The 13794-nt window shown below is 43.1% G+C and overlaps 1 protein-coding gene across 3 annotated transcripts in view; it reads left to right on the top strand.

The window, feature by feature from the left end:
• The first annotated feature begins 6278 nt into the window (after positions 1-6278).
• Positions 6279-13794, top strand: part of PLEKHM3 (pleckstrin homology domain containing M3) — a 160543-nt gene continuing 153027 nt past the window's right edge. For 2 of the 3 annotated variants that reach the window (XM_084779290.1, XM_084779292.1), the window contains exon 1: positions 6279-6526. The gene's annotated coding sequence lies outside the window, so the exon portion shown is untranslated. The remainder of the gene's footprint in view (positions 6527-13794) is intronic. The other variant, XM_084779291.1, reaches the window with a different exon arrangement.

Genomic DNA, 13794 nt, shown 5'->3' with positions numbered 1-13794 from the left:
GAACTGCCTTGTCCAAAGCTATGTACTGCGTATCATAGAAGTGGAAATTTGGCTATTTGTATCTAGAGCTCAGATTGTTCATGACATTTCACTAATCACATGCATTTTTCCTTTCTTTTTAATTTTTTTATGTATATAGTGCTCTGTCTGCACGTAGGTCTGCATGCCAGAAGACGGCATTAGTTCACAGTATAGATGGTTGTGAGCCACCGTGTAGTTACTGGGAATTGAACTCAGGGCCTCTGGAAGAGCAGACAGTGGTCTTAACCGCTGAGCCATCTCTCCAGTCCCACATTTTTTTTCTTATTCATAGAGCCAGTTTGCCAGCATACTATTATTCTCTGGTTAACTAGTATCTTTGCTAAATGTTTGAAGGGGCCCTGTCTTGAGATGGGCCTCGTGGCTATATCTTTTCTCTTGCTCAGTTCAACTTTCTTTCTTCTTTTTCCTCTTCTTCCTTTTCCTCCTCCTCCTCCTCCTCCTCGTCTTCTTCTTCTCTTTTGTTTTATTTTTATTTTTATTTTTTTTCGTTTTTTTTTTCAAGACAGAGTTTCTCAGTGTAACCCTGGCTGTCCTGGAACTCACTTTGTACACCAGGCTGGCCTCGAACTCACAGAGATCCACCTGATTAAAGCCATGCCCTATCACTGCCTGGCTTCCTTCCCTTTCTGGCATGTATGCTGGTTTCCTGTACTCTAAGCTTTTTTTTTTTTTTTCTATTTTGTTCTCTGGGAAATTCAACCTTCAAGAAAAAACTATGAGGGTCTTAAAGTTTCTTTACATTGTTCATTTTGTGTAGACATTTTGTTGGACTCCTGGATTTTTCACAGAAGGAAACTGATAATGAGTCATTCAGAATGGTTCTGATCCACATTTTCTCTTTTGTAGGGTTTTTAATACGTCTTCCTTCATAGTGACTCATTGTGAACCCGTGTCCTCTACCTAGAGGACGAGGAATTTCTCTAGAATGTACTAATTGATTAGTCACACTCAAATTACTTGGTTAAAGACTTATTAAAAAATAATTTCTATCTCTTACTCTTTTTTATATGGAGAAGTTTATTAAATGAGCATGGGGAGAGAAGGAAAGGGGGAGAGAGAGAGACAGAGAGACAGAGAGACAGAGACAGAGACAGAGAGAAACAGAGGAGGAGGAGGAGGGAAAGGTGAGAGAGCCTATCCCTTATTCTTGAGCACACTGATTGAAATAGCTTTGGTAAGTAGTGGTGGTGGAGAATCATTGAATATTTTTCTTTGCTGAAAGTTTTTTTCCATTATAATTACTCGATATTCTATATTTGTAGGAATGATAGTCAAAAGACTTTGAGACATGAATGACCTAGCTATCAACTAATTAGAAAAGGCCCTGGCTATAATGAGAGGCCAGGGGCTTAGAAATACCATTCCAGCAAACAGTGCCAGGAATGATTCCCCTAGGTGCTGAACCTGAGGACGTTCCTTAGAAAGCTCTGGGGTGCATAGAAAGTTTCCTGAGAGAAGGCAGTTACCAGCCTTTAGGGGACTCTTTTCAACATTTTAATAATGGCTATGGTCTTGGGGTTGCTTACCTCTGAACAGCCCACTCATTTATACTTCAGACAATTGCTCTATGTGTGATCTGAGTACTTGTCTTGGTTAGAGTTACTATTGCCTCGATGAAGCACCATAACCAAAGCAAGTTGGGAGGAAAAGGTTTATTTGGTTTACACTTCCACAGGGCTGTTCATCACTGAAGTAAGTCAGGACAGGAATCTAAAAGGGCAGGGACCTGGAGGCAGGAGCTGATATGGAGGCCATAGTGGAGTGCTGCTTACAAGCTTTCTTCTCATAGCTTGCTCCACATTCTCTCTTATAGAACCTAAGAACAGTAGCCCAGGGTGGCACCATCCATTATGAGCTGGTCACTCCCATATCAATCGCTGACTGAGGAAATGCCCTCCAGCCTTGTAGATAGCCCAGTCTTATGGAGACCTTTTCTCACTTGAGGCTCCTTACTTTCCACCAACTCTAGCTTGTGTCAAGCTGGCATGAAACTAGCCACTACAATACATCTCAAATGGCTTTAGTTTGCCTAAGTAAATAAGTGATTATGTTATATTGACCTTACTGAACATTGTATTCATTTTTTTGCTTGGGTATATTTTAAGGACTAGGATACATATATTTAGTTTGCAAAGTTTACATTATAAATAATTATTTTCTGATCTAGTTTAAATACTGTTTTAGAAAAACTCACTCTTTTCCTCCTCCTCCTCCTCATTGTTGTTGCTGTTGTTGTTGTTGTTATATTATGTGTGTTGTGTGCATGACCTGTGTGTTAATGCACATGTATGCCATAATGTGCACATGGAGAGTACAACTTTTGGAATTGGTTCTCTCCTTCTTCTTTCTGCCATGCTGAGTACTCTAGGCTAGAAGGCCTAAAGGCTTCTGGAAGATTCTCTTTCCTTCTCTAGCTGGCCTGAGGGCTTCTGGGAGAACCTCTATCATTCTCACAGCAGGAGTATTGGGGATTTCAGATGCAATCCCATTGAATCCAGTTTTTTAAAGTGAATTTCAAAGATAAAACAGGTGGTTAGGCTTATGTGGCAAGAGCTTTTACCCACTAAACCATATCGCTGGTCCTAATTTTTTTTATGAGAGTTTTTTTGAAAGGCAGCATTATTTTACTCTACAGTGGCTTGTGCAATACTTTATTTTTATTTTTATATTTTGGTTTTTCGAGACAAGGTTTCTCTGTGTAGCCTTGGCTACTCTAGACTCGCTTTGTAGACCAGGTTGGCCTTGAACTTACAGCGATCCGCCTGCCTCTGCCTCCCAAGTGCTAGGATTACAGGCATGTGCCACCATGCCCGGCTGTGCAATACTTTATTAAATAGGGATTAAAGTAAAAAAAAAAAATCTAACAAAAGCATGTAATAATGATATCTCCTCATATATCATCTGGTATTTCCTTTTATTTTAGTTTGCTTTGGGGGGGTTTCTGGTGCTCAAACCCAGGTCCTTATATATGCTAGGCTACCTTGCTATCACTAAGCAACTTCCACCATTTCATCTTAACAACCTTTATCGGGGGTAAAATGCAATACTAGGGATTGAATTTAAGGCCCTGTGCACCCTAAACAAGTGCTGTACCACTGAGCCTTTAACAAACACTTATTGAAATTGTTTATTAAGAACCACAGAAAATGGTATGTAAACTTCATACATAAACATGACAGAGCCTCTGCCCTTTGGGAGACATAGAAGGGAATACAGTGAAACTTTCAATTATACCCCAATAAGCCAGGAATAAAATAAAAATAAAAAATAAAAAAAGGAAATACTAGTAGCCAAGAGTGGTTTTTTGTCTTTGTTTTTGTTTTTTGTTTTGTTTTTGTTTTTCAAGACAGCGTTTCTCTGTGTGACAGCCCTGGCTGTCCTGGATTCTCTTTGTAGACCAGGCTGGCCTCGAACTCACAGAGATCTGCCTGCCTCTGCCTCCCAAGTGCTGGGATTAAAGGTGTGCGCCACCACGCCCGGCTGTTTGTTTGTTTTTGAAAGTGTGTCTGGAGCATGTGAAGAAAGAAGTATGTTGGAGATAAGGCAGGAAAGGTGCTCTGATAGTTACACTTCTAGTTGTAAATGAGCAAACACTGATTCAGTCAGTGACATAGTCTGAGGTAAGCTAGTTCAGACATAAGGAGATCTTGGGGCTCAGAGAGGGTTACTAGCTCTTTTTCTTAACTTCCCATTCTCTCCAACCCCAAAGCTCCACTGAGCCCCCGCTGTTTACCTCCTCCCACCCCATTCAACCTTCTTCCTCCATCACAAAGATATTCTCTGTGCAATAGGAAAGATGGCCACCGGAAGCCTCCAACTGTATCTTTCTAGCCCTGTGACCCACCAGGCAAGATTTGTTCCAAAATTTCAAACAACAAATTTCCAGAGAATGGCTCTGCCTGGGTCGCGTTCTCTTGTGGTGTGAATGTAAAATGCCTTCTTGTGTTTGCACGTCTAGTCCATAGCTGAGGGAGGGCTATGAGGTGATGAGGCCCAGCTTGAGGAAGTGGGTTGACAGGGATGAGGTTCTTAGCCACAGCCCTATTTGCTGTCTCCTTTCTGCTTCCTGACTGCATCTACAATGTGACTGCCCGTCTCATTCTTCTGCTGCCATGCTAAGCTCTAGTCCCTTGAACTACAAGAGGAAAGTAAGCCCTTTTCCTCTAAAGTTGTTTTTGCTCATGTATTTGCCTGCAACAAAATAACTTATACAAATGTCCATTGTTGGATCAAACACCATGACCATGATAAAGGTACCACAGATAGTAGGATGTGCTTAGCGCTTATTACATATGTTGAGACCTGCTTCAGCCTTTAATATAGTCTAATCATAGCCCTTTTGTTTTTAGCCCCCATCTTGATTATAAGGTGAAACTAAGTTCAAGTTTTCAGGCTCTGCCTTCCAATGATTATGTCTCTATGGTTTCATTTCTCAAACTTTGTGTACTGTGTTAGCTGGATACTCTGTGAAGTCCCCCCCAACTACAGAACCAATTAAATTAAAGGTCAGTTAGAAAGGCTTTGTCGCCAGGTGTGGTGGTGCATGCCTGTAATCCCAGCACTCGTGAGGCAGGGGCAGGCGGACTGCTGTGAGTTTGAGGCCAGCCTGGTCTACAAAGTGACTCTAGGATAGCCAAGGCTACATAAAGAAACCCTGTCTCTAAAAACAAAATAAAAACAAAAACAAAAAAACAAAAGAAAGAAAAGAAAAAAGAAAGAAAGAAACACTTTGTCTAATTAGTCAGAATGATGTAATGTTGCTTCTTACACCTGAATACCTAGTTGTATTTTTGTTAGCTGGTTATTACATGGCTAATTTGGTTGGTTGTTACCTGGTTTTATGGTTTTGTTACCTGGTTGTTACTTGGTTACAGTTTTTCTTATAAAAAGCCTGTCTTAGAAGCAGACCAAAGTCAAGGTCTGATTCTTGAATTCAGACTGTGGCCAGACTGGTCAGTTCTTGTTACCAACGTCACAGTCTGATTTACAGACTGTGGCCCTGACCAGTCAGTTCTTTTTCAGCTTTCAAATAAACTTCCATCAACCTGAGTCTGGTGTTCCAGTAGTCGATGTGTGGCTGTTCTTGAACCCACAACATATACTTACAGTGTGGTTTAGAGGTAGGTACAGATTTCCTAAGGGAGTAGAGGAAAAACAGAAGAGCTATCCCCAACAAGTAAACGCCAATGAGGTCGGGAGCTATGCAGCCTGAACTCTTTCTGTTAGTACAAGGCCACTACTTACACTGTAATTTTGAGGTAAGAACGTAGCTGTGGACAATGGTTGGACAAGATGAACTTCGATGTTTCTATTTTGTATCCAGGCCTTCCTGGATGACAGGGTACAAGGTAAAGCTGACGGCCCAATGCAAACTACAGACTAGTGATTGGCCTGTAGTGGTTCATGGATGATAAACACATGCCCTGTTGTGGTACAGGAAGCTCATAGGCGGGAGGCTGTCCACACAGTGGCAAGAAGTATGTGAGAACTTTTCCTCCACTTTTTTTTTTTTTTTTTTTTTTTTGAGACAGGGGTTTTCTGCATAGCCCTGGCTGTCCTGGAACTCACACTGTAGACGAAGCTGGCCATAAACTCCCAGAGATGTAGACGAGTGCTCTATTTGCCATGTATGACACCGAGCTTGCCTTTGCTTTTGAGACGAAACTGTCTCACGATGTAGCTCTGGTTGGCCTGGAACTCCCTGTGTAGACCAAGTTGGCCTCCAACTCATAAAAGTTCACCTGGATCTGCCTCCTTGAGTGCCAATGCTGGGGTTAAAGGTGTGTGCCGCCGTCACCCTCCGCCCTCCTTTTGTTAATCTTAATTAAGAAAATGACTGAGAAGTATGCTGTGGTGGAGAATTAAGGCTGGAAGCTGAAAGGAAGATTCGCCCAACTGGAACAAGCACATCCTTGCAAAGTGGCTGGTTACTGGAAGACCTCAGGAGATGCGACCTTCTCCCCTGCCCCGCCCCCACGTCCTATCTGGGAAATCCACTGGCGGGTTAGAGACCTTTCGCCTCAACTATGCCCGTGCACCTAACAGAGATGAAAAGTAGTTTGTTCCTACTTTTGGAAAGCATTATTTTTGAGAAATTCTCTTAGCCTTGGCAACTGCTGATAGCTGACCCTGAATTGGTAGGTTCGGACAGTTGGGAGGAGCAGGGAGGCGACCAGGAATGAGATAAAGGCTATTGAGGGAACAATGAGATAAGCAGGTCAGGCCCCGCCCGGCCGCCTGCTCCGCCTGCAGGTGGGGACCGGTCCTTGTGGGGCTGGAACTCTGTCTGCCCGGGTCTGGCTGCCGGGCTGCGGCGGGGAAGCATTTGAGAGTGGGACCGGGAGAAGCCGCTTGTAAACAGAGCCGGGCCGGGATGGTAGGCGGCGGGAGCGGAGCGGCTGACGGTGAGGACGGCGGGCTGCCTGGGTCCTGGCTCTCCCGGGGGTGGGCCGCAGGCCGCGCGGGCGGCGTGACCAAAGTCTCGGTGAGCATCCGTCTGGCTGCGGCCTCGGGCGGGGCGGGGAGGGAGACGGGATGACACCTCTCAGGAGCTCCCCAGGGTAGCGGGTCTTGTTACCTCGCACTACTTTGCGCTGTATTTCGCGCTGGGGGACAGCACTTCATTTGTGGGCGATGAGTGAGGGGGGAAGACGTGACCAGCTGTTTATTTTTGTGTGCGTGTGTGAATCAAGTAAACGCAAATTAGAAAGTCGTTGAATAAGGCGATCCCGTTCTCTGCGTTGTTTTTAGTAACCCCTCCCCAGCGGTCATAGAAACCAAACCCCAGCAGAGCTTTCAGCCCCAGAGAAACAGGATGCTTGTTCTTTCTGTTGACTCTGCCCATTTTGAATGTATAGTAAATGACGTCACAGGACTAATGACAAATTGGTCTTGTGCGAAAAGCTTACTAAGCTAGAGCAAAACCAAAAATATGATAAGGAGTCCTCAGGTCCACCCCTTAAGCTGAAATAAAAATCTGAGTTCGGGTGACAAACAGAGACTGGTTAATATGTGTAGTGTGCAAAGCAAGGTACCTTTTAATTTAGCAGGTTAAATAGATTGAGCTGTGTTGTTGTAAACGTATTTAGTTTTTCTTCTTTTTTTCTTTGATCCATGGAACTAGAGAGAAACATCTGGATTTTTCTTTTAAAATATTTTCAGTAATCATAATAAATTATGATTCGTACTCGTACAGCGTTATAGAATAGCACACGTTATAAGTGATTTGATTAGAATAAAACACTAAGTAGGTTTTTTTTTTTCATTTGCTTCAGGAAAATATCTTAGCAAAATTGAGGCCTTTAAAGAGTCAATAGACATGTGTTACTTAGGTAACATAATCTAACTTTTAGCTAGGAGTCAAATATTAGGTTAAATTGATAAGGAGAAGTGTGTAAATGTCGGGGACCGAGAAATAATATCAATGTGTGATGTGTTTGTCTTTATAATAAACACTTTCACAACACCATGGTTCTAACAAGATTTTTAAAGCCACAGTACCTCAGCTTAAATTCTTGTTTGGTTACTTGCTCCTGGGAGGTTTACCCAATTTTGTTGTTTCCAAATCTATAGAATAGGAACAATAGGCACTTCATCAAAGATTTAATGAGGATTAAATATATATGCCTTTAAAGATAAGTGTTCTCTGTGTACCTCTGACTAGCCTGGAAATTGCTATGTAGATCAGGCTGGCCTCAGACTCACAGAGATCCACCTGCCTCTGCTGGGATTAAAGGCATGTGTGCCACTGTGCCTGGCAACTTGTGTTTTGTTTTTTAAGATTTATTTATTATTTATACAGCATCTTGCCTGCATGTGTGCAGAAGAGAGCACCAGATCTTTATTACCACACAGCAGCCTTGTCTGCAGTTGGCCTTACTGCTGTGAGAGTGCAGCTTGTGGCACTTTATTTGGTAGATTCCTGCACAGAAGATTTATCAGAAAGCCTACAAACAAATCATAAAAATTGGCACCTAAGACTCTGGGACAGCCATAGTTCCAAAAAGTGTCCTTCTGCCACCATTTTTTTTTTTGTTCTAATCCCCATAACCTGCATAGATAAGGCATCATTACCTTACTAGGTTATATTTCGTGACACACTTGAAATTAGTGTGGAGAGATCATCAAGCTGGGTCTATAAAAGTGTAGCGCTTTCTACTAGATTCTAGCAGAAAAAGATTCTAGAAAAAAAAAAAAAATCTAAAGAGACGATTACTGTGCGTATCTCGGATGTCCCCAAAGGCCTGTGTGTTAAATCCTTGGTCCCTGTAGAGGCTTTGAAAGGGGTGGGACATGAGAGGGAGACGTCTTTAGGGAATACCGGCTAAGGGGGTTGTGGGGCTCTGGGCCCTCCTGTTCCGTGTTTTTGCTCTGCCATGCTCCCTGCCCCTGACGTGCTGCCCTGCCATAGCCCCAGGTATAACGGGTCCAACTGATCATAGGCTGAGAGAGAGCTCCCAAACTGCGAGACAGAGTAAACCCTTTCCAAGTTGATTACTGTGGGAAGTTCTTTACAGCCATAGAAAGTTAACGTTCTATCATAGGAATTAGAATTATATAGCCAATATATTAAGTTGAGTCCTTCCCATTAATCAAAGAAGTGAAAATGGAAGCAACAAGATGACACTTTCCAAGATCTCAAATCACTATAGATTTCAAAGGGTTTTCATTCTCATGGCGAGTAGTATATCATGGAGCACACATCCTCAACTGCCACGAGAGGCAGGTAGTTAGTACAACTTTTCTGAAAAGCACACTGATTGAAAGTGAGAAGTCTTGGTATAAAAGTAACTTTTATTCGTCTGAGGTTATTGTCATCTCCGAGGCTTACAGCCTCTGTCAGCTAACCTAGGCCTAGTCCTGGAAGCTTCTAGTCTCCAAACAATCTAATCTAGACCTAGAAAGTTCTCAGCCTCTAAGACTTCCTGTTGAATAAACTCACCCCTTCTAGCTCTTTCTGAACTCCTGCTGGCTGGTCCAACTCAGCTGTTCTGGCTTAAACTCCTCTCTAAGCTGAGTGATTTAAACAGCCTTCTCTCAGCTGCTGGCTGAATTGCTCAGCCCGGCCTCACACTAACTTTGACAATCTGTTCTAATCTTCTGGCTCCTTCTCATTCTCTGGCTTGTTCTCTTCTCGACCCCTTTCTGTAAAACTGTCTCCTCTCCTTCATTCTCTGTGCTGCTCCCTTAAGTAGCTTCCCTTTCCTCTCTCTTGAGAGTTGCATATCCTATTCTGTCACATCTTTCTCTGATTGGTCATTTTGTCTGCCACTCAATTAGACATTACTTTCAAACATGGGTGCTTCCTTCTACAAACTAACTTTACAAGAAGCCAGGCATGGTAGTGCATACCTCTAATCTCACCACTTGGGAGGCAAAGGCAGGCATATTTCTATAAGTTCAAGGCCAGCCTGGTCTACAGAGCAGAGTTCCAGGGCAGCCAGAGCAATACAGAGAAACCTTGCCTCAAAATAGAAAAACAAAGCCGGGCATAGTGACGCATGAGGCAGAGGCAGGTGGATCTCTGAGTTCGAGGCCAGCCTGGTCTACAAAGTGAGTCCAGGGCAACCAAGGATACACAGAGAAACCCTGCCTCGAGAAAAAAATCTAAAAAGAAAAAAGAAAGAAAGAAAGTAAAGCAAACATTGTTTGGGATTAAAGGTATATACCACCACACCTGGAACTAAGCATATCTTTACTTGAAACTTGCTCCATACCAGGCTGGTCTTGAACTCAGAGATCTGCTTGCCTCTGTCTCCTGGGATTAAAGGCGTCTGCCACCACCGCCTGTTGTGTCTGCATTCTAGCCAGATCACACAGACCTACCTACAAGGGTGCGATCTCTTGCCAGAGCAGCCATGTTCTGAATTTAAATTCCTCCACATCTCAGCAATGCTCCTAACCATAGCAATTCTTTTTGAAGTCCAAAGGAGCTTAGGGGAATAGTTAAGTTTAACATAATGCTGAATATATGCCTTTACATAGAACAGAACCGGCAATATTCTCAATGCCCAATAACAGGAGAACAGTCACATATGGTTTCATCAAAAGACATGACACAGTGCAAATATTAAAAAGATATTTGTGAAGAATTTTAACAGTGGAAGAGGGGTCAGTCATTGCTAAGTGAGAGAAGATACTTCTCTTTCTCTTCCCCCCTCCTTTTTTTCTCTTTGCAATACAGTGCTTCCCCCCATTAGAGGGTAAACAAGAGTTGTTTATTTTCTTTATTCTTTTCAAAACACTGAACAGTGCACTTGTAGTACTTTTTTATAACCACAAAGCTCAGTTAATGTTTTAAAGTTGTCTACATTATAGCAATACATTTTGAATCTAAAATACTGCCCTAACAATGGGAACGATAAAGTTCGTAAATAATTTATGCCTAGAGTAGAAAGTTTTTCAGAAAACAATGATGTAGAAAAGAATAATACTGGAAAGATTGCATGACGTTTCTCAGTAGGGTAATCAGTGCAAATTTCTGTTGAAAGAACACGGGACGTGATATTGAAGTTATAGAAAAGAAGGTTATGGACAGAATTTTACTAAGCACCCCTGTTCCTTTGTCTCTTTTCCTTTCCTTTTACAATTAATTTTTCCCCTCTAAGACTGGGTCTTATAATATAGCCTAGGTAGGTCTGGAATTTGTTGTGTAGCTCAGGCTAGCTTTGAACTAGTAATCTTGTCTACAGCCAGACTGTCCTGAATGCTCCTCATCTCATCTGGGCTAGTGATCTTTCTGCCTTTGCCTCTGGAGTGCTGGGATTATAGGCGTGTGTTGCCACATCTGGCTAAAAGGCCTTGTTTTCTTTAAGATGAGTGGATTTAGGCGCTAGGTTACACTCCAGGACGTACAAAGCAAGGAAATAAGGAACTGAGGACTATGTAATCATTTGACAGAAAGGAAAAAGAAGAGCTTGTCAGTAGGACTAGGAAAACCAAGCTAGCTGGAGGCCAGTATCACTGTCACAGCAAGCACCCGAAGCTTGTGGGTACTGAATATCTGAGAGTAGGCGTACTGTGATCTCCGTGTGCAGCCCTGTCAGAAGATTTGAAATCAGGTCATGCATTTACGTGTTTACAAAGCAGGCTCAGAGACTGACACTACTCTACTGGTTTCATAAGGTCTGATTTTAACCTAGAAAAGATTAGTTAGGTAGACCTCTTTTTTTTTTTTTTTCTTTTTTTTAGGATTCTCTTTTTCTAGACATTTCCCAGGAGCACCAGGCAATGACTGCTCCTTCTCTTTTCTCAGGGCTGGCTCCGACTCCTGTTTCACATCCCCCTCTTCCGTACCCTCAGAGCAGTACCAGAAGTGTCTGCCACCACACTGGCTCTTGGCCTCTTGCCTTGCTTCATGAGAATGTTTACTTCCTGAAAGAAATAGTGTAGGGCAATACGTGGCAAGGAATAGCTTTCTTCATTTTCATTTTTGTTTTTCAGAACTGACTTGTTATATGGGTCATAAGGAGCCACATGTTCAGGTGCAAAGCAGATAATTTAGAAAGCTTAGTAACAGCTGTGACGAAAGTGGTTGCCAGTAACAAAGGCCATACCCAATTTGCCTCTGTCTCATATACCTCACTGTAGGTATAAACAGATACTAAAAAGCCCTCATAACTTACTTTCCTGCATACTATGCAGTACAAACATGATTTGTCAATGAGTGCCATTTAATCTCAGTGGCTGAGTTATGGGCAAAAATCAAAGTGAAAATAGAGAGGCAGTTCTATTTATTTATTCTTGTTTTATTGAGATAGGGTCTCTCTATGTAGTCCTAGGACTCTCTATGTAGAACAGGCTGGTCTTGAACTCACAGAGATCCTGTTTCTGCCTCTCGTGGTCTGCGATTAAAGATGCACAGCAGCATGCTGGGCTGAGAGGCCATTTCTTTGAGATGTCAAGCCTACTGTTTTTATTAACATTTTGTTTTGAGCCAGCTTTCAAATTGGATTCCCTGGTTATGTACCACATCCATGAGTGAGGTAGAGGTTTATGTATATCCAACTACCTTGAATAAACAGTTTATAATTCAGTACAAACTACAGCTGCCTTGTTCTGTAGTACCTAGTTTACTGTAGACAATTAGCTAATTGGGAAGTGGGTAGACACACACTTCACTGTGTGGTCTGTAGGCATGAGAATAACCTTGAATCAGACACACTCAGTCTTGTCTTCATGAAGCTTACTGTTTGTTAGGGGAGACTGTTGTTCTTTAACAAAATCCCAAACGTTCAATTTAAGAGCCAGATGCTGGGGTGAAAGCCTACAGCTCAGAGAGTCAGAGAAAGCACCCAGCGGACCTTCCTACTCAGCTGAAGTCGCAGAAGAAAAAGCCCCTCTCTTTCTTCACGCTGTCTTAAAAACCCCTCAAACTGAATGTCCTTCCTTTCTGCTTTCTGTGCATCTCTCTATCCATCCTCTGGATTTCCTCTCATTCTCTGTTTTTTTCCTATGTTCACTTCTGTTCAACTGGTTACTTGCTTAACCTCTTGACCCATGGTTGACTTTATTTAATCCTTTTTACAGAATGCGTTTAGATTAAAGTCATGTGCTAGGGCTGAGCCATATCACAACCACCTGTTTACAATAAACAGAAAGTTCCTGGATTAGAGATATGTGCCAGGGCTGAGCCACACCACAACTGGAAACAGGTTTTTCCAGTGCACAATCTCCAGGTTCTCAGTGTGATCAAATATCCTGCAGCAGGAGACAGAAGAAAACAGGCCTCTGTAAAGTAGTATCTGACCTAATGATGGAGGCGACCAGGATGCTGTAGGGGACTATAAGGGCACGTCCAAATGGGCCTGGAAAGTCAGGAGAAAACTGATTCCTCAGCACAGACCTGAAGGCTGGATTAGATGCTGCCTCTCTGGGGTGGGGCACCTTGGCAGGAACAGTGCTGATAAAGAGGTTCAGGATGGTGGCAGTGGAAAAGGGGCTTCCAGGCAAAGAAAGCAGGGAGATTCTCATTTCTGTACCTTCTTTGTGATTAGAGACAGAATGGATTGTGGTAGGAGGGTGATGTAAGAAGCAAGGGCTGGCGGGAAAGTGATGTGAGCTCTTCTGGGTGGTGTTTGTACAGAAGGCAGCAGGGTTTTGACCTCAGAAAGCGCACTTGGGTGGCAGTGTGGTGAGTGGATTAGAGGAGAAGACTGCCGGCAAGATGGCTTCGTGGTGGCAGCTGGGTTACGGTGGCGGAGATACAGAGCAGTGGGTAGAATTTGCAGATACCACAGGGGCAGAAGCCATAGGGCTTGGTAATTTGTATTGGTCACTGGTGAGTCAGCTAGAAATGGCAGAGTGGATATTCATCTTTATTAAGGGATGATGTGCTTTTGTCTGTAGCAAATGTTCGGAGGAGGCAGGCTCAAGGGTAAGCTGAGGCGTTAGTTGTGCATTGTCGGAATTAGGACATATATAAAAAGCCATCACAAATGTCATCTCTCTCAGGAGAACGATCTGTTCTCCATCTGCCATGTGGACTGTAGCTGAAGCTACAGACACGGAGATCATTAGGGAGAGTGGGAGAGATGCTACGTAAGAGGACCACAGCGCATGTGTGGTCTGAGCACAGGAGCAGGAGAGCAGACCATCCACGGGTGAAGGAGAAAGCAGGCGGCTGCGTCAGTGCATTCACAAGGGCGGTGCAGAGTGGGTATTCGTGGGCCCCACTGCTGAGTGCTCAGACTCATTGTAAGACAGCTCCTAGATTTGGGCATCTAGAAACCAGTGACATTGGTATGTCAAGTT

Source organism: Acomys minous, assembly GCF_964271855.1.
Source record: "Acomys minous genome assembly, chromosome: 4".
NCBI classification, from domain to species: Eukaryota; Metazoa; Chordata; class Mammalia; order Rodentia; family Muridae; genus Acomys; species Acomys minous.
The sequence above is the reverse complement of the archived record's forward strand: the minus strand, read 5'-3'. Positions and strand labels throughout refer to the sequence as shown.